This window comes from Hyalella azteca, unplaced genomic scaffold (genome assembly GCF_000764305.2).
Source record: "Hyalella azteca isolate HAZT.00-mixed unplaced genomic scaffold, Hazt_2.0.2 contig5628, whole genome shotgun sequence".
Taxonomy (NCBI): domain Eukaryota; kingdom Metazoa; phylum Arthropoda; class Malacostraca; order Amphipoda; family Hyalellidae; genus Hyalella; species Hyalella azteca.
Window position 1 is genome coordinate 140,886 of NW_025935811.1, and position 24,301 is coordinate 165,186.

Here is a 24,301-nt window from a genome sequence, read left to right on the forward strand (position 1 = left end):
TCTTTATAGACTATGCATTTTGATATAATAATATATCAAAATAATAACAAGATATAATAATATAACAAGAAAGACCATTATATTGTCATAATAATGGTCTTTCTTGTCAAGGGCACTCTCGTTATCCAACAATTTTTATCCTACAAAATTTATCGCTATTGGTCCAGCAACGATAAACGACCTAAACGCCGTGTATCGCCTCCGAAGATCAAATTCGTATGAACTGAATGTCTAAACGTTCTTACTTAATTTCATATAATTGTACTCTCCCATTAAATTCCGTATAAAATTTTATTTTCTCGCAAATTTACATCGAAAAAGATGAGTTTTCACTGACGAACAAAATTCAAAATGGAAAAAACGTTTGTACTCTCTTCTAGATCGTGAACGAAAGATTAGCTATACTGAGGCACGACGTGCTGCTACCGGGGATTTAGGCAAGATAGCCTCGCAAAAAATGGCTCAACAACATTGGTTTTTGGGCCATCACAGAATCGCTTTTTAGTTTTGCGAGCGTCAGCTCTGCCAAAAACTCACTGATGGCTGCCAGCCCTACAGCCTCCCTCACCCTGAGTGCGAAAATTGTTCCGAGTTCCCTCAACTACGTCCAAAAATTTGACACGATATTTTTCCTCGAGGGTTTGACTAGTGACACTGAAGGATTGGGTGCGGTGGTCACAAGGCCTTTAATTACTTGTAGTTGTATTCTTTAATGTTGCAAGTTTCCTTCACCACACGTCTTGGCAGCTAATTTGGAAAACGTATGAATTACATGCGTGCAATGTATTCAAATCCATAGTCAGTAGCTTAAGGTTGGGATTTTTACCGAATAATATTTTTATTTGTGTAATTAGGATATTCAATGAGGGTTGTAAACATAAATGATAAAATTTTGATGTGGTCTGTTCACGGTTTAAGTTCTTTTATTCATCATCATCTCATTCATACGCATTTTAAATTTGACCAAAATTTTCTCGCGTATTACGGTACTTCGTATACATAGAAGGCAAATGGACTGCAGATATAAAATTATTTCGACATTTATTCTGAAAGTTCACATATTACCCCCACCTTCATCTTCTCAAAGTTCAATGGGGATGCGATGATTTATTTCTAAATGCCAACCCTGGCGAGGGCTAACGTGATGGAGGGTCAAATTAAAATACCTTCGATAAATTATTTGGAGAGTTTGAATGAACAATAAATTGGATTCTTCATTAATGCTTGTTTTCAAATAGCATGAAGTTATTTGTCCTGCTGCTTGCTCATTTGTTTATTTGAAATTAGAGTTGCACACTTAACCATATTATTCTGGTACAATTTTTTTGTGTGTTCGGGTTTTAACGCAGAAATTAGCTGAGCAAACTTGCCGATAATTGAAGGCACAGCGGTGTCCGGTACCTGACATGTACCGCCTCCGGGAGCTAAACAAACTTGCCGATAATTGAAGGCACCCAGCGGTGTCCGGTACCTGACATGTAACTCGTCCAGGAGCTAAACAATCTTGCCGATATAATTGAAGGCACGGAGGTGTCTGGTACCTGAGATGTACCTCGTCCGGGAACTAAGCAAACTTGCCGATAATTGAAGGCACGGCGGAGTCCGGTACCTGACATGTAACTCGTCCAGGAGCGAAACAATCTTGCCGATATAATTGAAGGCACGGAGGTGTCTGGTACCTGACATGTACCTCGTCCGGGAACTAAGCAAACTTGCCGATAATTGAAGGCACGGCGGAGTCCGGTACCTGACATGTACCGCCGCCGGGAGCTGAACAAACGTGCCGATAAATGAAGGCACCCAGCGGTATCCGGTACCTGACATGTAACTCGGCCGGGAACTAAACAAACTTGCCGATAATTGAAGGCACGGCGGTATCCGATACCTGACATGTAACTCGGCCGGGAACTAAACAAACTTGCCGATAATTGAAGGCACGCAATTCAATTTGCTATGCGATCAACACACGAGGCTACAGACAAAGCGCTCGTTGATGCGATGCAATTTGATTTGGGGGCGACGTGCACAAATACTCCATAGCTTTCTTATTGTTATTGAAGTGGTTAGTTTTTGCTTCCATTAAATTAATTTACTTAACGTTTAATATACGAATCATATGATAGAATGGTGTCGCTCCCGTTATATATTCTCTCTACTTTCCAAATTATTAATATGCGTTTACGCAGGTAATTCTATGCATTTATTGTGCAGGTGTTTCCAAGTGTATTCACGTACGTATTTATTGTGTATAAAATTCATGTTAAGCGGAAATTACTCGAAAATTTAATGAATGGTTTGTGTACATGTCACTCTGAATCTTGTTATAATTGCTCACGTTTCATCATTGAACTTTTTGTTTTGTCCGTGCATTACACAATTTCTGATCGATGAAGATAAATGATCCATTAATTAATGGCAATTTCCCTGCATTCCTATACAGCCTCTCCTAACGCCACAATGATGAGCAGAGTGCACCAGCGTGCTGCCGTCTCAGTTCATATTCGCTGTCACTCTCATGTCACACGCATCTCAGTCCTAAACCATACCTAGCTACACGTGTCATTAATTGCTCATTATAGAACTAATGTGTCATTCAGTCTCGAGGAATCAAAGCATGCATTCATAATTATAAACAATTACCAACGATAACTGGCTGAGTGAGATGTTGACCACTTGTGTTAGTGTTTGTAATACGTTAGAATGAATTTTTGTGGGAATGTATATCAAAGAGGCGATGATCGCTAATGATTAGTTATTTATTATTTATCAAAAGACGCACGAGTCCATTCAATAAATTGAGACCATTGACGGTTGTGTGCCTAATTGGGCAGTTGTACGAGGTTTTTCAATAAAATAGCTTATCAATAGATTTAGAAGCGTATCGACGTATATTAATGAGCTTATTGATATAGCAGACTGCTTTTCAATTAAGTTAAATTTATTGACAGACCAGTTTTTCCGAGCTTCATCACTCGATCATGCCCTCGTCATATCCTTCACTTAAATTGCTAAACTTTTGCACACTTCGTAGGCTGAAGGAACTGACCGGTGATCATGCTCGCATCCGAACTGGACCAGCATGTTTTGTGGGCTCGAGCTACTGTATTGTACCTGATTCGATGGAAGGACTAAAATAATTTAATCTGAATTATTAACTAAAAATAAAGAATTGTTTCTATTGTGCAGTGTCTGAATTAGTTAATTGGATCTCCGCTTCCCGTGGAATCAGGATGATCAACCGCAGTGCATCGAAAAAATGTTTCTGACAACTTTCATCTTCACATTCTCATTTCAACAGTATCACGAAAATATTTTCTAAACTCTTCTTCGAGAGAATGTTTCATGATCTTTTTATGTTGCTGAACTGCAGGTTGTTCTTCTCCCACGACCTCATACATACACTGTGAAGAAGCAACGTATCTCCTCTCGAATGTAATTTTCCAGTGCGTTAGCTTGTCGTTGATTGCCTTGATGGCATCGCTGTGCATTATGGTCCACAACGAAATTGTCTTCGGCCCTGTAGTTTCCGGTAAACTTTACCCATAGTTTAAAACACGTTCACTGGGTAGGAAATAATACTAAACATTATTGTCTTCTAAATTTACTTAAGTTGCTGCTTCATTTTCTTCCGTGACTGGCCGTGATTATCTGCAATTCATCAAAGATTTTAAACACTCAACACATCAAAGATTTTAAACACTCAAGGGAAGCAAGAGTATTGTTCTTTGACAATATACCGTATTGAAGTGATTTTGGTCAGAAGGATCCAAGTTTTGGCCCAACGTACGAAAAGTCTGCAGTGTGTTCAATGATCTTTCTTTGATATGGTTGACGGTGCGTATCACAGTTCAGTTTTTATATGAAATTGAAATAAGTATCGATAGTTTTGGAGGATAAAACATCAGTGTGAATCATGAAGAGTGTTGTACTGATATTTGAATTCTTCCTTCTGGTCAGTCGTAAATCTTGACTTGGGGCCGAGCATGCGCTGGAAGCTCCGATCGTGCCGACATCAACCAACTTTTCAGACGGGAGCCTTTCTTTTTTAAAATAATCTGACATTTTGTTCATGATATCTTCAGCCTTGTTTTTTTTAGTGAGTTATTGAAGGTAAACTCGCTCGAATACAGACCGAAAATTTCAGCTCCAATCCTATAAGATAAATATATTATACTAAGTTGGACACCCCCTGAAAAGCCTCATGATTACTTTGGTTGTCAAGACCATTTAGTTTGAGAACCACTTCCCTGCTTTAAATTAACTCCGTTTTCCGTGTTATTAATTAACAAAATCCCAATCATTGGTAGTTTTCCAAAATAAGAACTTGATGAAAGTGAATCGCGTCTCAGCTGAGTGCAGATCCGGATTTTCAGGAAAGTCTCACAGGATTTTGCTGCCGCAGGAATAAGAAATGCGTATCACCGATGGTTTAACGGAGGCCACCCATGAACCGCCTTTATTGTCTCCAGGAAAAGGCAAGGTCTGTTTACGGGGATCAGTCACCGATGACGCCAGCGTTCGATCTCTTCCCCCCAAACCAAACAAAGTTTGCTGAGCCTTCCGTGTCTGGTTTGCCATTGAAACTCGAGATGCTTGATTTCGTACCGGGACCGTACTGAGCGGCTTGTGCTTAGCTCACCATTATACCGAAACCTGGAGTCTGGAGTTAGAATTTTGAGAGTAAAACTTGAAGTTTCTTCCATTGCTCGATTGAGTTATACAGAGCTTCTCAAGACAAGCGTTCTGTAGTCCCTATCTTAATTTTTTGTGGCTTTTATTTTTGTGGCTCTTGGTGAGTTAATGGATGGCGTCTAAACTAGATACGATCATTGAAGAAGTCATTTTTTTATATTTCACATCATGTTAGTGCATAATTCATCGCTTTCATTCAATACTTTACAGCCTAATTCATGACATTTTCTTCGCAATTGCAGTTTATTTGCCGTGCAGAATTGTTTTCGTGGACGTGAAATATGATTAAAAATTAAATAAAATGCTCGACACCCAATCTCAGCGAACCTCTGAAGTTATTTGCAGCCATCAGAGTACACCATTAGCCTGCACGATCAATGGAGCATTAGTTAGCTACTTGCCATTCATGGTCGCCGAAATGCGCGTCAGGTTTTCCAAACATTGAGTTTAACTTTTAGGGAGATTGTACACATTGTAACGATCTTTTCGTACATTTTTTAACGTTTTAGCTGAGAAATACCATCACTGTTACTGAGAAATACCTCCTCTGTTACTGAAAAAAATCTCTGTCACTGAGAAATACCACCTTTGTTACTGAGAAATACCTCCTTTGTTACTGAAAAATACCTTCTCTGTCACTGAGAAATACCTCCTTTGTTACTGAAAAATACCTTCTCTGTCACTGAGAAATACCTTCTCTGTTACTGAGAAATGCCTTCTCTGTTACTGAGAAATGCCTTCTCTGTTACTGAGAAATACCTTCTCTGTTACTGAGAAATACCTTCTCTGTTACTGAGAAATACCTTCTCCGTTACTGAGAAATACCTTCTCTGTTACTGAGAAATACCTTCTCCGTTACTGAGAAATACCTTCTCTGTTACTGAGAAATACCTTCTCCGTTACTGAGAAATACCTTCTCTGTTACTGAGAAATGCCTTCTCTGTTACTGAGAAATGCCTTCTCTGTTACTAATAAATTCTGACAGATGAGGAATGCTGACAGAAGGAATGCTAGCAAGAGGAATGTTGACAGAAGAGGAATGCTGAAAAAGAGGAATGTTGACAAAAGAGGAATGCTGACAAAAGAGGAATGCTGACAAAAGAGGAATGCTGACAAAGAGGAATGCTGACAAAAGAGGAATGCTGACAAAAGAGGAATGCTGAGAGAAGAATGTTGACAGAAGAGGAATGATGACAGAAGAGAAATGCTGGCAGAAGAGGAATAATTACACGGGAAGAACGCTGACCGGTGATGAATGCTGCTGGGAGGAATGCTGTCGGCGTACATGCAGGCAAAAGTCTTAAGACGTTCATCAGCGGCCGGCGACGTTGAACTGAAGTGCATTAGTGCGGACGCTTGGCTGTCCGCTCTCTGAAGACGTAAAATGTCAAATTAAAAAATACTGGTACACTTGTGAGTTACATGTAAAATTCATGGAAAAGACCAACACCGAATTACATGGAAAAAAACCAACACCGATTAAGAAAATATCTCGTACTATGTGGTTATTTGTAGGATGAGATTATTAATTCGTTAAATGAATATGTTTATTGGGAATTTGCTGGCTCATCGGCTTTTTATAAAAACGGAAGAATAGATTTCCTCCGGAAATTAAAATGGATTACACTAATATAACCTCTTATTTCACTAATATAATAGAATGTGTAAGAAAATTCTTTACAGAAATAAAACTCATCTGGAAAATTTTGTGCCGAAATTCTAATTTTCAACTTGGCTGAATTCACTTTAATTTGGGCAAGATAGCATGTGAATGTAACGTTCCAAATCTTGCATCAACCGAGTTGCCGTCCTCGCTACACCAACAAGTCTGTGCATAATTTTCATTTTTGAATTACAGAGAACGTTATTTCTGCTGAATAATTGAGCGAAAATACATATTTTAAATATCAAATATTCAATTGTCCACGTTCTCCCTAACTTCCAACATATTGAAAGCGTGTTCACTGAATTTTACCATCGTCCTTTACTTATACTGTGGAGAAAGGTGATCGGGACTGGCCATTAATAACAATGAGTGCCGAAACCGCTGTTCTGATAATCAAATTGCGCTCCCGGCTTCGTTGGTAATTTCGTCAAACCAACTGAATCACATTAGCTAATAATATTATCAATTATTTATTAATTTCTATCTAGTTGATTGATTTGAGTCTGTAATGCAATCAATTCTAGGGTTGCAACAATGTTAAAAAAAATTTTCGCTGAGCTTTTTGAGGAGTTCAGAGGATATTTGTTCTATAATATAGGAACTTTTAACTGCAGGCTACTTTGTATGTAGACACACATGCGTATCCAGGATGCCTGGGCATATAGCGCATGGATATTAATGGGATTTCTGAAGTTCATTTATTTGCCAACATGTGAATATTTATCAAGAATAACGAACAAAAGTAGTGTTCAAAAATTTATTCATCAACTTTGGCTAAGGCTAGGAAACAATTTTTGCAAAATTATTGAAGAATACTTAATTTCATGTTGGTACAAAATATTCAAAGACATTGCGAAAATACACAAGCAAGAAGCCACTACCGTATGGGACACGCCCCCGTCTATACAAAATTCAGGAGCGTTCGTCTCAATCCGAGTTGCGTGTGCGAGTTTTGCATAATTTCTCTTTCTTAAAACAATGTCCTGAGATCAAGATTCTGTGTCCCGGCCTTGAATAACAATCGTTCTTGATCCTTCTTGTGAGTTTTGTAGATACGAAAGATTCTTTGTTCAAGCGTCATTCTTCCCGTGAAGGTGCAACAGGAACCTGTACACTGCACGTGTGCGCATTAAGCCCTGCGTCAATCCGTACCGTAAATTTTACAACGACGTTGAACGCTATAATTAATTCTGAAAGATTGCATACAAGACTTCATCATTAAACGAACAGCATTCCCAGAATCTTTGAGGAAAGTCATGAAACTTTTAACTTCTGCTGGAATTAAGGCAAACATATTTCATTTATAAAGCTTACTTATGAAAACCTATTTGATTCCACGAACTTTCTCTCAGTTGTTGGAAAGTTTATTTCCTTTTTCTATTTGAAGCAACCAAATCACAACGATTCATGCGGTGGACTGCCAAAAACATGGAACCTTCACGGCACTCGAGAGGCGAGAAGTTCGCAAACTTATTTTTTGTAAAGCCAACGGTCGGTCTCGGAAAATTCTGCGAAAGAGTTCGCGTCATCAGACGTCTTTAATTTACATGAGTTCTTCTCATTTACAGCAACGTTGTCCGATCGGAATACGAATTTCAATAATTTGGATTAAATTTGACCGCTATACGCGCAACGGTGAAGTGAATTCACTGCCAACACAATCAATTCGTCATTGTAACATCTCTTTTAATTCTTAGTCTAGCCTGAGAGTAACTTTGTTTCAATATAAACTAACCGCCCAGCAAAGAAGCAACAGCAAAGTGTACTAAGAGAAGAGCTTGATCACTTCAGTAAACTCATCGGTGTGTTTGCTTTAAATTCAGCGTCTTTCGTCTGTCTCACTCGTGTTATTCACTCGTATTGTTTTAAGCTTCAGTTGTTCAAGAGGCTGTGTATATATCATTAATTTTATTCAGTTGCTCGATTTATAGCGCTGATTTGACGATGCTAGGATGGATTAAATTTGACCGCTATACGCGCAACGGTGAAGTGAATTCACTGCCAACACAATCAATTCGTCATTGTAACATCTCTTTTAATTCTTAGTCGAGGAACTCCAACATAGTTTCAGTCAAAGTTTATGATGCTCTTCGTGTTAGATGAAAAAACAGCAAAAACAGAGCGCTAGTCCATCATCATCTCAGTGAAAGCAAAACAATTGAATCCATCATCATTGATCTTGTGTTTGCTCCCAATGATTGCACTTCATTCTTAATCATCTGCCGTCATCCGAGCGAGGATTTCAGCCAAGCTCTGGTCGCTCATTTGACCAGCATGCGGTAGATTTAAGCTATTTTAAACTCTCTGAAATACGTCTTTGTATTACGAGAAATAAACATTTTTCAAAAAAATATCACTTAATAACTGGAAAACGTATACAGTTTTACCGTAAAAAGTTTAAGTAAACAAATTTTCAGGCAAAAATTTACAGTTTCTGCATACTTTTGATCCAGTGTTGCTGGGGCAGCTTTCGGCAATTGTACGAGCTCGTATTCTACACCAACAGTGAATATGCACGAGTATATAGCATATGGTGCTTATGATTAGTACAGAATGTTGAACAGGCAAGCATGAAGAGGTCGGCATAATGTTGAACTGGCAAACAGGAGGAGGGCAAGAGTGCAGCAGAATGTTGAACAGGCAAGCAGAAGGAGGGCACGTTTCAGTAGCGTCCACGGTCGTTATCAGTCTCTCCATATCGATTTTCATGAACCTAGTGAAGAATTATGGCCGTAGTACAGGCGGCCAGCCATGCCCTGTGGGCCATGATTTTTAGCAACGCATTTCCCACACAGGATTAACATGCAAATTTAGTTGAGATGTTTGTAGAGCTCTACGTTTCGCTGCTGAAGTACTTTCATTGTTATTTTTGTATTAAGGAATGAGCCGGCATTGACGCAAAAATCTATCTTAAATTTAAGGGTGTTGTGGAAAATTTGCATCACTCTTTCCTCTTGGAAGTATGACGATAAATTTACGGAGTTCTCGAAAATTTTCAATCAAATTGAGAGGGTAAATGTTCATGGAGATCACACGGCTTGCTCTTAACCTGGAGTCTAATTTTTATTGATATAGCATAACCAAATGCGTTCCGATACACTAGCTCCAGTGAAAACAAAAAAAAAAAAACCAATTCATCGGCAATATTCTGGGTTGTTTTTGCAATCAGTCTAACGGTAATTTTTGCTGTTATTGCTGGATCGAAAAGAAAGATTTCAAACTACATAATAAACATATGAACGACCTTCCGAATGTGTTAACATTGATTATTAAGTTACAAAAGATTTCAATTCTCAGATTTGTATCGATATAAATATACGAAATATGTAAATAGTTGATATGATTCTGCTAGAAAAAGTATAATTCAAAATTCCTCCGAACTTAATTCCAAAGTCGTGACCAATCCTGTAATTTATAGATTGATAGACGTAGATTTATTTATTTTATAATGATAAGAGCTTCAGCTTTCGCCAGTCAATTAATGTCGTGGCATCGCAGGACGGCGCAAGCTTCCAGCACTTTTTCGGTCTACCAACGCCAGCGGAAGGCAAAAGAAATTATAAATAAAATTAATTCTATTGTAAGGGGACGTATGTTATTGTAAATATTAGATTAGTAATTCCTCTTTTAGGTTTTTAGTCACCACTGACGTGACCTCGCGTATGAATCTGCTAAATCTTGTCATTCGTTTGTGCGATTCCACCACAGAGAAAGTCTCCGAAATAAGGACTTGATCAGATCTTTATTGAAACTAGTTAGTCGGCCCAAAGACAGCGCACGGTTCTTGTTTGTTTATTTGTTGTTTTTGTATTCATTGATAGGTTGTTTCCACTATTATTTTTGTTCATTTATTCAGTTTTATTCATCCTTCTAAATATGGTGATAGTTATTACAACACGATCATAAGTAAATGTCTGGGGCCACTGACGGCTTTATGTCTATATAATTTATTTATTGAATGGGCCCCGACACTATGACCTTCATTCGAACTTCAAAACAAATATGTTTTTACGTAGACACGCAAGAGCATAAAATCTAATTAAAGTCGCATAATACCAAAAGACGCGTATCCAGGATGCCTGGGTAGCGCACGGATATTAATGGGACATGAAGGCTGACTCATCTTCAAGTGACATCTCACCGTCAAGCGTCGTCGCTTGACGATGAATCGTCGCTTGACGATGAGTCGTCGCTTGACGATGAGTCGTCGCTTGACGATGAGTATCAAGCAGTGACGTCGCAAAGGACGGCGAAAGTGACGATGATGGTGAAGGCGATACAGAAAATGAAACAGACGGAGACGAAGAGAGCGGAACGAAAACTGACAGTGAAAAGGAGGATGACAGTGAAAAGGAAGATAACAGCGTGGCCTAAAGCGGAAATGATAGTGGCAGTGGCAGTGAAGGTGACAGTGGCAGCGACTCAAGACCAAGCCTAACGTTGAGTGGAGCGTCGGGTGGAGGCGGGACACGCTTGCGCGATTTCCGCGACTTCGGGGCTGGCAAACGCGATAAACTTGCCATAGAAAAACAGGGTAATGATAATCACGAAAAAGGGCAAGATAAATTCGACTTAAAGGAAAACCCTAGCAAATACTTAGAAGTAAAACTTTCAAAAAACGAAATAAAAAGTCCCAGGAAAAGTCTAAGGAAAGGAAGGCGCCAAGCCAAAGATGAAATAACAGCAGAATTAAAAGGTGAAGAAAATCGAGAAGAAGCACAACCTCCAGAAAACAAAAGCTAAAAAGTCAGGTAATCAGCTGAAAAGTAAGATCGGGAAAGTAAGAAAAGTGCCGAACACTAAGGCGAAGCGCTTGAAAGAAGCCAAGCCTGCGGCTGGTCCAGGCGCGACCTAATCTAAACTGCGGCGGACTAGTCCTGACAGCAAGTAAGATCCTCCACACCTACGGGGGCGTAAGATAAAAATAGTAGAAAAGAGGCCTAATGATGACGAAGAGAAGATCAAAATGAAATCACAGAAGGGCAAAATGTTCGTCTCGAGTGTGAGTGATGGACATGGATCTTAAGGCATCATTGAGGAGGAATAACTGCCATCGACTGAAGCGAACCCCTACTCTCAACCTGACAGATACGCTTCCTCCCTGTGGGACTCTTAGAAGATTCCTGTGGGTGAAGCAGCAAGCTTTGTCCCTGTCTGGTCTGAGCTGGGATAAGATTTTCTCGATGCACAGTCTTCACAAGGACAGAAGTAGTTTGAAGATGTCGGTGGAACTTCTAACATCGGAAATTAGCGACATGCAAAGTAGGTCGGTAGTCGAGTTCCTTCTGCGATAGGAGAAAATGAAGTTGGTAGGAGTGAAAATCATGCAAATTAATATGAAAAGCTCGATCCGATGCAGAAGCATGTATTCATTGAAAGAAAAAGCATTAACGAAGCCAAGGGTGAAAATTAAATTTGCTTTTCAGGTACATAAGAGCAAGGACATATGAATTAACTCAGGAAGGAAATTCTCATCGCAAATGAAAGCGATGGAGTTGATGTGATTGAAACACTTGGAATCGAAAAACAAGGCCAAACGTAAAAACAGAACGACCATTTTGGGGTGTCGCAAACAACCAGAAGACCAGACGACAAGCGCCCTCGACCAGCAAGAGTAGTGACACCGAGACTGAAGACAGAGAAAAAGCTACCGGTCGCGACAAGTTAACGGGGAGAACAATTTCACATTCAAGCGTCAAATAAATCTTCGAAACCACATTCGGGTGACTTATAATTGTAAGAGACTTAACAATCAAATTAGCCTATGCCTCACAGAATGGTGTTCGAATGTCCAGTGCCGGATCAATGCCAAGGCGTCTGGTGCTGTCCGTGTTGCGTGACGGAACAAGAAATCGGTCCACCGTGCTATCTACCAGATCTTTGCCCGCCCCATGTAATCAGTGGCAGATCAGTGACAGCCCCTTGTCATTAACAAGACTTTTGTTCCATGTTACCCAGGATCGCAGCTCCTGCTTTTCGTGCAGACCCCTGCTTTGTACCTTCAACTGCTCCTCATCAAGCTCCAATGTTTTGCTGCAACTGTTAGGACGGATGTCAAAACTTCTATGGATTATATTGAAAGTTCTGAACAACCTTTATATAATCAGGGCTCCACTTTGTGATGAAGTTCACGCTTTCTAGTGATGACTAAAATTAGTTATTGTGGATTGATTGATTAATGGGTTTTTTTTTTAGAACAACAGATTATGTTTTATGATCTTCAGAATTTTCAAGTGTCAGAATGAGTGTGTTTTATTGTCTTTCATTCCCTTTATTTTTTCGTCTCGAATTAGTATATGGAACTGCTAATGAAAGAGTTCACATTTATTAACGAGTCGGCATTTAATCGCCTTAGTCTTTCAAACAAAGTGTTTTGTTTCGTTATTCATCATAACGTAAAAATATAACACAAATTTTTGTATCGCCAAAAATTGTTCAAACTTGAACAACATTTCGTGGCGATTGAGGGCAGGAAAAATAACGTGTGAACGAAGTCCATTTCCGCTCCCCGAGAAAACCATTCCCCCAGCTGACGCGGTTAACAAAGCCATGGTAATAATTTCAGATTCGTGAAGCTTCACTAATTGCTTTACCGTGAAACTAAAAATATAGAGCCAGGTTTGTCAGTATTTCTACCTTAAATGCTAAAGGTTGTCTGTTCTTTGTAAACTACCCAGCGGCAGAGACGGCAGTAAAATTTTGTTGTGTTTAACGCCGCTACGAATGCTTAACGCTGCTACGAATGCTTAACGTCGCTACGAATGCTGAACGCCGCTACGAATGCTTAACGCCGCTACGAATGCTTAACGCCGCTACGAATGCTTAACGCCGCTACGAATACTTAATTCTCCAGCTTTGTTTGCATAAATTTTCTATGATAATTATATACATTTATATTATATACGTACACTATATAATTAATCAGGGTTATTATGAAATAAATAAGTTTATGATGAAACAGCTGAGTTTATTTAGAATGCGCAATCAAGTTTTTGTTGCAAAAATTATGTCGATGTTTAGTCATCACAAAACTCGTGTCGCGCAACAAGACATATTGTGTTACAACAATAAATGTTGTGCTAATAAATAACGTGCTAATGAATATTGTGCTACTTACAAAATAAATTCCTTTAACAATTATCTTACGAGACGTGCAAGCATATTATTTAAGACGCGTCACTCCACAAGACCGCGGCGCTGCTCTATCTGCCGGCATCTCGAGGCGAGTAATGGACCAAAGGAGAGCCTCGCTTCCAAATATTGATTGTGGACTGCCACAGCCTGCCGCTAATCTCAAGCCCGGACCGAACTTACGAATAACAGTCTAAGGAATAGGACTTCTATTCACGCGTGTTACCAGTCATTTTGGACGGAACTTACGAATAACAGTCTATGGAATAGGACCGATATTGAAGCGTGTTACCANGAATAACAGTCTATGGAATAAGACCTATATTAACGCGTGTTACAAGCCATTTTGGACAGATCTTATTAATATCAGTGTTTGAAATGTTTTTTATAGTGGCACTTGGTACCAGACTCGTATTCCTATGTATTATGGGTCTCATATTCACATAAGTTATGCGTCTCATATTATCACGTGCTGCCAGAAATAAAAATAGCTTGTCTGAACTTCATTTTGCGATGGACAAGAACCGACAGTTTGGCGCTGTTGCTGCCGAGCTTCAGGTATTCTCTGAAGAACTCCCTCCCCATGAGCAACATGCGGGCTCAAGCTGTTCTCTGACTTTCATGGATAATTTTAGTTTTATTACCAAAATTTTATTAAGACCTAACTGATTTTTAAATTAAATGCATAGTACAGCTAACATTAATAAGTAGTTATTACAGTAAAAAACTGGAAGTTCAGGCCATGATTCTAATGAGGCTGCGCACGAGAATGAATGCAGGGATAAATATACGAGTTTCATGCGCGGAGGTAAGCCGAGTGACACAAGTGAGACATGTGGAGCAAATGTGTTGAAGTCGGAACAAAACTCAACGTTAAGTGCAAGTATTAACTCCGCTGCACTTTTGAAATGAATTGTTGATTTCTTGATTCAGGATCAGAGTTGACAAAAGATAATGACCATCATCATCCTGCTGTTGCTCACATCAATATCATCACCATCCTGCTGTTGCTCACAGTTATCACTGTCACCATCATCAGCTACATCAGTGTCGACTTCAAAATCATGACTGATCTGACAATGGGAGGCAAAGCAGAGTCGTCTAAATCATCATAAAAGTAAGTATAATTTCACTATTCAATTTAGACCGATATTTCGATACAAAACTAGCACAAATATTTGCGCAACAAAAGGCTAATAGTCATTTCAGTTAAAAATCAAACTGTAACGTTTTGAATTGAATGTAACGTTTTGAATTGTCACTTTGATCAACGTTTTATGTTGGGATTTGCAATCCCTTTGACAAGAAACGCTTTACAATTTTCCTTCCTGTCTCCTGCCGCCATCTCGCTAAGTTTCAGTCGGGAATCAAACAGAATTTTTATGATGCAAGCGTTGCAGCGGTCGAGCGTTGCTAGCGTATGCAATGTAAGAGGCTTAACCATTGTAAGCGCTACGAGTAATATTGTTAGTCTGAGCACCATTGTATTTCCCATGAATGGTTAACCTGCTTCGTACAGCGGAGGGAAAGCTAAAAGCTTTCACCGCATCTGTCGATGTGTTCACAGTCACGGCTGATCTCCACGGCAGCTTGCACAGCTGCCTTCTTGGTGGACTTCAGCCACAAGTTTCATGAAAACTTTTGGTACTACTCGAAATTAATTGCTATTGCCAGTATTTAAAAACCTTTTAATCAGATTACACAACGAAGATTATTGCGGCAAGCAATAGCGTAAGTGAAAGCTTAAGGTTTGCTTATTCGGAAGCACGAAAGGTAGTTAAATTTCAGGTGTGATATCCGTGGACTGTTTAATGTTGATAATAATTTCTACGGCGCTAAACGTTCTTATGTTCGAGCAATTTGAAACTAAAAAGTATCACTGTATACAAATTTCAAAAAACACATGTGGATCATTTTGTAAATTAACTCGTATCAATAAAGGCAAATGTTAAACGGTAAACACAAGAGAACCTATCCTTTCAAATGGAGCCTCGTGAACAGAAATGTTTTCAGATGAGCCCACTTCACGTCTTTATTATCCTATTGGGAATCATTAAAGATTGCGAACCGCAAACTTGGTAACGATGAAAGCTATCAATGAATATGTAAAGAGTGAAAAGTTGCTTGTTAAGCTGGTAAAGTTCAAATAGGCTTCATTACCTGGGAATGTTCTAACACTTTCACCATAACAAACCCCATTCCATTTCGGTTGAATTAATTTTTCGATTTGAAGTTCGTCCATGATTAAGCGTTATTATATTATTAATATTAATATTATAAATAATAAAAAGTTGCAAATAAAATTATAATTTCAACATATAATAAATATTAATATATATTTGATAATTGACATGTATTATTCCTCATGTTAACAATGATGTAAAGGGCTATAACGAAAGGGGATTGTGTTCATATTATAGGATTCTGTAATAATAGTTTTGAGGCTTTATTTCATCGCTCACTGCCTAATAGCTTGAAGTTTTATCAGGTCATTCGTTGCCTCGTTGCCTAATGGTTAGGAACCCTTTTTGCTTACTGTTAACATTGCTTATTATTGAGGCCGTATGTCTTTCATGTCCATCTATGGCTCTTTATCTATGGACTCATTATCTTTCACCTTTCAATTTGAGGATTCGGTTGATAATCTACTGCCCAGCTAATACACTTGTGAAACTTGTGTCATAATTAAAATTTAATTTGGATATAAAATCTGAACAAATAGCTAATTTTAATTTCAGCTTGAAGCGCATAGAATCGAGAAGGAAAATTATTTTTATCGCCCAATTCAAAGTTTCCGCCAAACTTGATGGCCAACTTTGAATTCTCATTTCTCTCGAATGAAAATTAATGGATACCAAAAATTTTAATCGAACTTTTAATCACGCAATGAAATGATTTATGAACTCTTCTTCGTCTTTTCTCTGTTTTTAAATTAAATTTAGTCGAACTGATCACCCCCGTTGGGAATTGACTTGGCTCAGCAGTGCCCGACCGTGGGCCGCCTATTTATCTCGCATTAAGCGCACGTGATCTACAGCACGAAAGCATCGGAGTGCGCGCTAATATTTTCACAGGTTTATTTCTCTCTGTTTCTTGTTTTGAATAATGGTGATGACTTCAAATGACACTGAACTGAGTGAAAATTTTATCTTGAAGTAGATTTGAACCAATAAAATTAAAGACAATAAATATTGTTAGCTTTTTAACTCTTAACAGAACTAGTTCCAAAGACGTCTATTGCTTTAGTCGACACCTGAAGGTGAACAATTTGCCTCAAAATTATTGTATAAGAACATTTTGCAGCAATAAAAAACAGAACATTACAGAATACTGTGAAATTTTACCGAATTAATTTTTCTCAAATTACAATAATTGTATTTCAAGGAAATTCGTTGGCACGCTTTTTTTTTAATCCTGTCGTTTTGCACAATACGTATTTGGTCGATATAATATCTAGACCTTAAATTTCACGCTTGATTTCGAAATCACGAGGCATCGCAAAACTGAAGCTCTTCAGGATCATATAAACTAAACTCGATTTAAAATTTATAATCACATTTTTTGAGGGCATCAATGGAAAATGAACGAGCGTTTCCTCAATCTGTACCACATCCCTGAATTACGATAGCGAATACGACGATTTGACGACTGGAACGTCAACGTCTCAAATCTCAAGGATTATCATCGAGGTCAGCAGGTATAATACATATTCGGTACATACAAAATGTAGTGTCAAGCGTTGGTGTACCTGTAGCAGAGTCTCCCATCCAAAACGCGGCCTTCGATTTTCTGTCGCGCAGCACAACAGAAAACGAAGCCGTCGATACGCTCACAGCCCACGCCTTCAGCAGGCAGGGACGAATTATGGTGTGTGGTGTTGCGGTGTTGAGTGTGGTGCCAGAGAGATTATGGTGCTCATGGTTGAACTAAATAAGGTTGACCCACGAGAAGTTCCGTCTTTCAGTTCAGCTTTCTTGTTACGTCACGTAGATCGAGAAACGTAAACAAACTCGTCATTCCCATGACTGATTGGTTGACTGGTTTGATCGAATCTCGGTGAATGGTCAATGCCCTTGACGTCACTGAGATCAGTGACGTCACTGGCGAACAATGAACTACATCCGAAAAATGGGCTTCTGATGGATCAACCTTATACTAGTTCAACCATGGGTGGTGCTGGTACTGCAGTGTTGAGTATGGTGTTGTGGTGGCATGTGGTGCTACAGGTTTGAGTGTGGTGCAGTAGCGTTGAGTATGTTGATGGGTGGTGCAGCGGTGTTGAGTGTTGTGTTGTGGTGACATGTGATGTTGAGTGTGGTGGAGTGGTGCTAGAGAGGCGAAGAGTGGTACTGGTGTGGTGATGGGTGGTGCTGCAGTGTTGATTGTGGTGTTGTAGTGTGTGACGGTGGTGTGGTGACGTGTGATGCTATTGGTGATGGGTCGTGATTGCAGGCGCTGGGAATGAGTGAAAGTTAAGGAAATGTGTGGGCAACACATGTAACCAAAAGTAAGGCATTACCACCAATCGAACTTCCAGACTAAGATTTGACTTTATATTTTTTCTTGCGAGGGCTAGAGAAATTGTCCACAATCTGCGTTCCTGATCAGCCTACGCACCCACATTCCTGATTCCTAGTAGGAGCAACTTGGAATTGCGTCAGCAGGACTAGGAATCCGAACTGGAATCTGCCTCTTGGGAGACATTCCGATGCAAAGCAGTCCACTTAGAGTCTTGCTGTTGCAGCCAACATACGTCTGGCACGCGCAAATAATTCCGAGACCATAACTAACAAAGTTTGTTAACTGCTTTTGCGCATTTTTGTTTCGGTAAAAGTTATTAAAAAAATAGCAGAGTTTTCAAATTGTTATTTTAAATTTACGTTACGTTAAATTTAATAAAAACTTAATAGTAGTGAAAATTCACGTCTTCAGGGACCAATGAAACATAGAATTTCTCCTGAAATCCCGAAAGGTTTTATTGCTGTAGTGAACCGAATTGATGTGAGGATCGATGAGCCCTGAAAAAAGGTCGTTGTTCGTTTCCATTATCATGCGTCATCACGCGGGATGAACACATAAATCTATTAATCGAAATATCACAATCTCAGATAACATCTACTTTTAGTCCTGATCTATAACCTAAACTCGAATATATATAAACTTCATTACCAGTTAAGAGAAGCGTCTCTCAAACTATGAACGCAATCTTGCAGAGAGGTTGGTGCAAGCATAAATGTTAACCAGCAGCAATCCTGCGACCAGGTTAACACTGCAAGTTCAAGAGTTTCCAGCAGCAATCCTGCGAACAGGTTAGCACTGCAAGTTCAAGAGTTTCCAGCAGCAATCCTGCGAACAGGTTAGCACTGCAAGTTCAATAGTTTCCAGCAGCAATCCTGCGAACAGGTTAGCACTGCAAGTTCAAGAGTTTCCAGCAGCAATCCTGCGACCAGGCTACCATTACTTATATGTTTCCGGAGGACAGGGCATGATTATCTCATTAGTGGCACACTCATTCCAAAAGGGGTATAGTGACCTTCTTTCTCTCCAGATCGCCTATTACTCGATCATCTCCAATGCATTGATCTCCAGGGGCGATCTCTCATTGATCTCTCCTGGGCGATCTCTACCCAGTCTTGGGTGATCTCTATTGCCTTGATCTCCATCCAGTCCTGGGTGATCTCTATTGCCTTGATCTCCACCCAGTCCTGGGTGATCTCTATTGCCTTGATCCTCCATCCAGTCCCGGGTGATCTCTATTGCCTTGATCTCCATCCAGTCCCTGGTGATCTCTATTGCCTTGATCTCCATCCAGTCCCGGGTGATCTCTATTGCCTTGATCTCCATCCAGTCCCTAGTGATCTCTATTGCCTTGATCTCCATCCAGTCCCGGGTGATCTCTATTGCCTTTATGTCCACCCAGTCCTGGGAGGTCTCTACTCAGTCCTGGGTGATCTCCACCCAGATCTGGGCAGCTCAGCTGGGCGCGTCTTATTGATCGGGAGCCGCTGCTGCATCGACTGCGGTCTTTTAACAGCTGCAACGCGGCTATTTCGGGGCATGCAGCTGCTGCTTGCTGACGTCAACATCTGCAGCTGCTGCTTGTTGACGTCAACATCTGCAGTTATTGTTTGCTGACGTCAAGATCTACAGCTGCTGCTTACGGACGTCAGCATTATTATTCTACGAAGCATTTATAATGACGTCTGGTTACACATAAGTTTAATAGCAAGCGAAAAATAAATAGACACGAGAAAGCATGAGTGACTAAGCACTGCATGGATTCATGGCTCTATGAATTAGTTCCGGCGTTAGGCGTCGACGAAACACCTGCAACAAAGGAGCCGATGTTACGGAAGCCGGCAGAATATTGCAGGTTCTGACGGCGGCGGCCGAGAACGCTCTGTGGTCGACGGTAGATAGACGTGTAAATGGAACGACGAGGTCCGCTGTTGATGACGAACGCATTCGTCTTCTAGAAGACAGATCCGACACGAGCAGCAGACATTCCGTGAGATAAGGAGGCGCCAGACCGTGAAGACATCGGATCGTCAGAATAGCGACGTTGAACTGTGTGCGCTGCTGGATGCGCAGCCATGCAGTGGAGATCGCGCAATATCGGCGTCACGTGGTCGAATTTTCGCTAGTTGCACACGATCGAGTCGCGAAGCAGCGTTCATTACGGATTTCATTTTATTTAGTGCCATGGTCGGAAATTCATAATGTGTGGCATTACCATGGTCCAATCTGGACTTGGATACTATGCTGCCATAGTCCAATCTGGACTATAGTGCAAACGGTAGTGACTTTGGCAATGTGATTTTTCATAGAAAGTTCAGAGTCCAGCAGAATGCGCAGGTTAGGAACCGTTAATACAGGCATGACAACCTCGTTGACCACGCGAACAGAGTTGGCCGGAAGCTGATGCTGGCACCGAGCAGTCGCAAACCAAATAAAATTGTTTTTTGCTGCATTGAGCGGGAGCCGGTAGGAGCGCTTCCAGTCTGAAACGGCGTTCATGGATTCAAACCATGTGAATCAATTATGTCCAACACGTTCACATTATATAACAGGAAGAGGATCGGGCCACGAAACTCATCCCTTGGCACGCTGCAAGTGACCAACGATGGCGTAGAAGAATAGTTCCCGCGTCGAACGCATTGGAAGCTATTGCTAAAAGCTTGGAAGCATTGGAAGCTATTGCGGTAGTTCTCTATTGCCGAGAGAACTACCGCAACACTGCGCCAAGCAGGCCGAATGATACGTAAAGTCGACTCAATAAAGTCGCGTGGTCGACCGTATCAAAAGCGACCGACATTTTGAGTGAAGCAAGTTCCGCAATGTCGCCGCGGTTTTTCTGCTCGCAGAACATCCAACAGCACCTTCAGCACAGCGGATTTCGTCGAGTGGAGGTGACGTATGCAGAATGTAGGCGTGGCATAAGACCAAATTGCTGAAGATGAGTACCTCACCGTCAGCGAGGCAGCGGTTGAAAAGTTCGACCAGAAAAGATGCTATGGATATAACATTCCCCGAGGTCGGAAGTGGATCGCTGGCACACTGCTTGTTCGGCAGCGCGCGCTCTGGAATGATGACATCGTCAGCTGTGACGCAAGCGTATTCTTGGAGCACGCAGACGAACGGGCACGGCCCAAATGTTGCTGACAGAGCATCGGCTAATGACGCTCGCACAGCAGAAATTTGGTTATCAAAAACCTCTTAGAATTCCTCCACGCATACGCAACCTGAAACATCATTATGACCTCTTCCCATGAGTTTATCCAGCGAACGGCGGCCACAGCACTCGCGGGTCGCTGCGTTGCGCGTTGACTCTCAGGCGCCAAAATAACTCTCTTTTAGAACGAAGTAGGTCAACATAATTGCAACGCGCATCTCACCAGGTGGAGGCCACATTAGCTGCAGCAGCAGGATTGCCTCGTCTGTTCGCCCGGTACACACTACACAGCCTGCTGGAGCAGTCGATCCCCCGCTTCGAGACCCCGACATTCATCGTCGAACCATGGGTCGGAGAATCGCTGGGGTACCCGAACTGTGTGTGCAGGAATGAGGTCATCGCATGCACAGGTCAGCTCGGTATTGTAGAGTTGCGTTCGGTCGTTGACTGATAGACTGATAATGTCAACCAAGAGTAAGGTACGACATAGACGGGACGACTACAGTTTTTCGCGTAAGACATCGCCGTCGAAACCGCGCCACGGACGACAGGTAACGGTTTATTTCGCTGGCATCGGCCGCACACATCGCACCGTCTAGTGAAGTAGCTGATGGTCGGATATTGCGACCTCGATTATGTTGACTGGCTGAATTTGAATGTCAGCACGCGTTATGACAACGTCCAGCAGTCCGCACATGTCGTGCGTCGGCAAGGTCATGTGGTGACAAACCAATCCTGAGGATGGACCGAAGGCCAATCAGCTGACGAGCCGATGGGCCGTCGACGCGATTCAGTCAAACGTCCAAATCGCCGGTGATAAGGACATGATAGAGGAAAGTCACAAGTCTGGTGAAGACATCGCTCAAGTCCACGAAAAAATCGTGCTCCACAGGCATAGCACACGACAGCCCAAAAGTGGTGGGTTGGGCGCCGATGTAAGGTGCACGCACCAGCTGGTGACGGTAGCCACTCCACCGTAATTCGTCGCCAGGGTGTCGGATGGCATGCGAGGCCGCTCGCGCTCGACTACCTTGAGTCCTCCAGTGTGAAGACGCGTGATGCAAACCGAGTCAGCGTCGTGCCAGGTCTCGGCCAGGAAGACGACATCTAGTGTGCGCGAACGACAAGTGTGAAGAAACTCTTCAACCTTGTTATTCAGCGAACTGATGTTGAGGCAGCCGAACGATTACCGGCGACACGGCTGCACACAATGGCGATCAACATGAACGCTAAGCAGGTTTTGAGGCCTACGAGTCGACATAGGCCGATGCTTAGCAGCAGCATTCGCAGACGTAGAGTTAGGCGCAAATGATTGCCGTCGTAGCAACGCCTATTGCCAGTGATGGCGAACACACTTGTCGCGCAATGCTCGATAGGTGGCGGAAGGACGCCCATTTCGGGGGGCATGGCATCTACGATAAGACTGCTATATAGGCGTTGGGTACGGTACGATGAGTAAATCCACAGACGGATGGATCGTGGTCTGCAGCAGCTGACCGCAGGCCACGCAGCCGCTTCGCCGAGTAAGCTAACTGCATCATGAATAGCAGCCAGATTCAGCTTGGATTATAAAACAGTGACGCTCTTCTACGTCAGCTTACACCACTCCACGCGCATAAATATAAATGAATATAGCGAATGTCAAAATGAATACTGACAATAGAGTCCAGATACACACATACGTCGACGTAGTTTGCGTCAAGCAAGCTACGTGGAAAGAAAGTATTTGCAGCTGCCACATGCTGACGTCACGACCTGCATGCGCTTGTGTCACCAAGAAGATACGACCAACTGCGTCAAATCAGATGCTGTCGCTTGAACTATAAAATTAGACGCAGCTACTTGCATCTTGACATCAGATGCAACTTCTCGCACCGTACATCAGATGCAGCCGCTGGCACCTTTACATCATATGCAGCCACTTGCACCGGGAAATCAGCTGCACCTGCTTGCACTCTGCCACCGCATGCAGTTGTATTCACCATGGCATGACATGCAACTGATAAGACTAGTGACATCAGATGCATTCGCTGGCACTCAGACCTAAACTGTAAATATTGCTCAAGTGTCCGCACACGATTCTGTAGAAGAAAGTTCAGCGCCTTTATTTTAATGAGAAAATAAATTCCTGGGAAAAAGTGTGGGTACCTTTGATTCATTTCAATTCCTCTCCCCTATGAATCAATCAGATTCGAATCATGTCACACGTGGACTTTGTATGATTATTTCTCATAAATTAATTAAAATTCAATAACATTACTCATTTAATAATGCAAGTTAAGATTCGAAATGAGAAGTGTGATATGAAAGAAATTGGCAAACCCTTTAAGAATTTTCCGGTCATATGCACAGTCAATCACGAAAACTTTAGCATCGAATGTAGCAGTCTGTAGTACTTCCGTACTGATAACGCGGATTTCGTGGGTTCGATCACCATACTGGCCTTCATTGTCGTAACTTCACAGGGTTCTCCACATCAGCTTTGGCACATTCATAGGAGATAGATCACACACTCCAAAATAATAGTTTATTACAGCAGCAGCAATCAGTACGTACAAATAAGATATCGATCAGAAGGAGACTTCCGACGAGGATGAGAGCGTTAAGTCAACAACCCTTAATAACTAAAATAACTCGTCCCTAGTAAGTTCCGGTCAACAATACACATATCACCGTAATGTCGGGATACTCGCTATTTCGTCATAACAAATTCCTCACAAACTCACATGAACTTTTTCTCAGCCATTTTTCATTGTTCAAGCTGGAAAGTAAAACAGGTGTTGTACATTTTTTAGTAACTGAAAGTTTTCATCTCGCAATCTCCATAAATGATTTGATGGTCGAATCATTGTAAATAAGAAAATCGTTTAACTGCCTGAGAATACAAAGGTAAAAATTAAGTCAGAATACAACAGTAAAAATCGACATGTTTTCAAAGCTAATATGATGAATTTTCTTGGCATTTATTTCCCTCTCAAGTACCTGTTTTCAATATTTTTTTCGCATTGGAACTGTGTAAGTTAGCATGCATGTGCACTCGGGTGTTCAGTGCGTCCTGTAACCCTGCATCGGCTTCACTTTTTGCAATAAGCCTTGGGATGAAGAACATGTAATAATATATTCTTCATCCATAATATCGA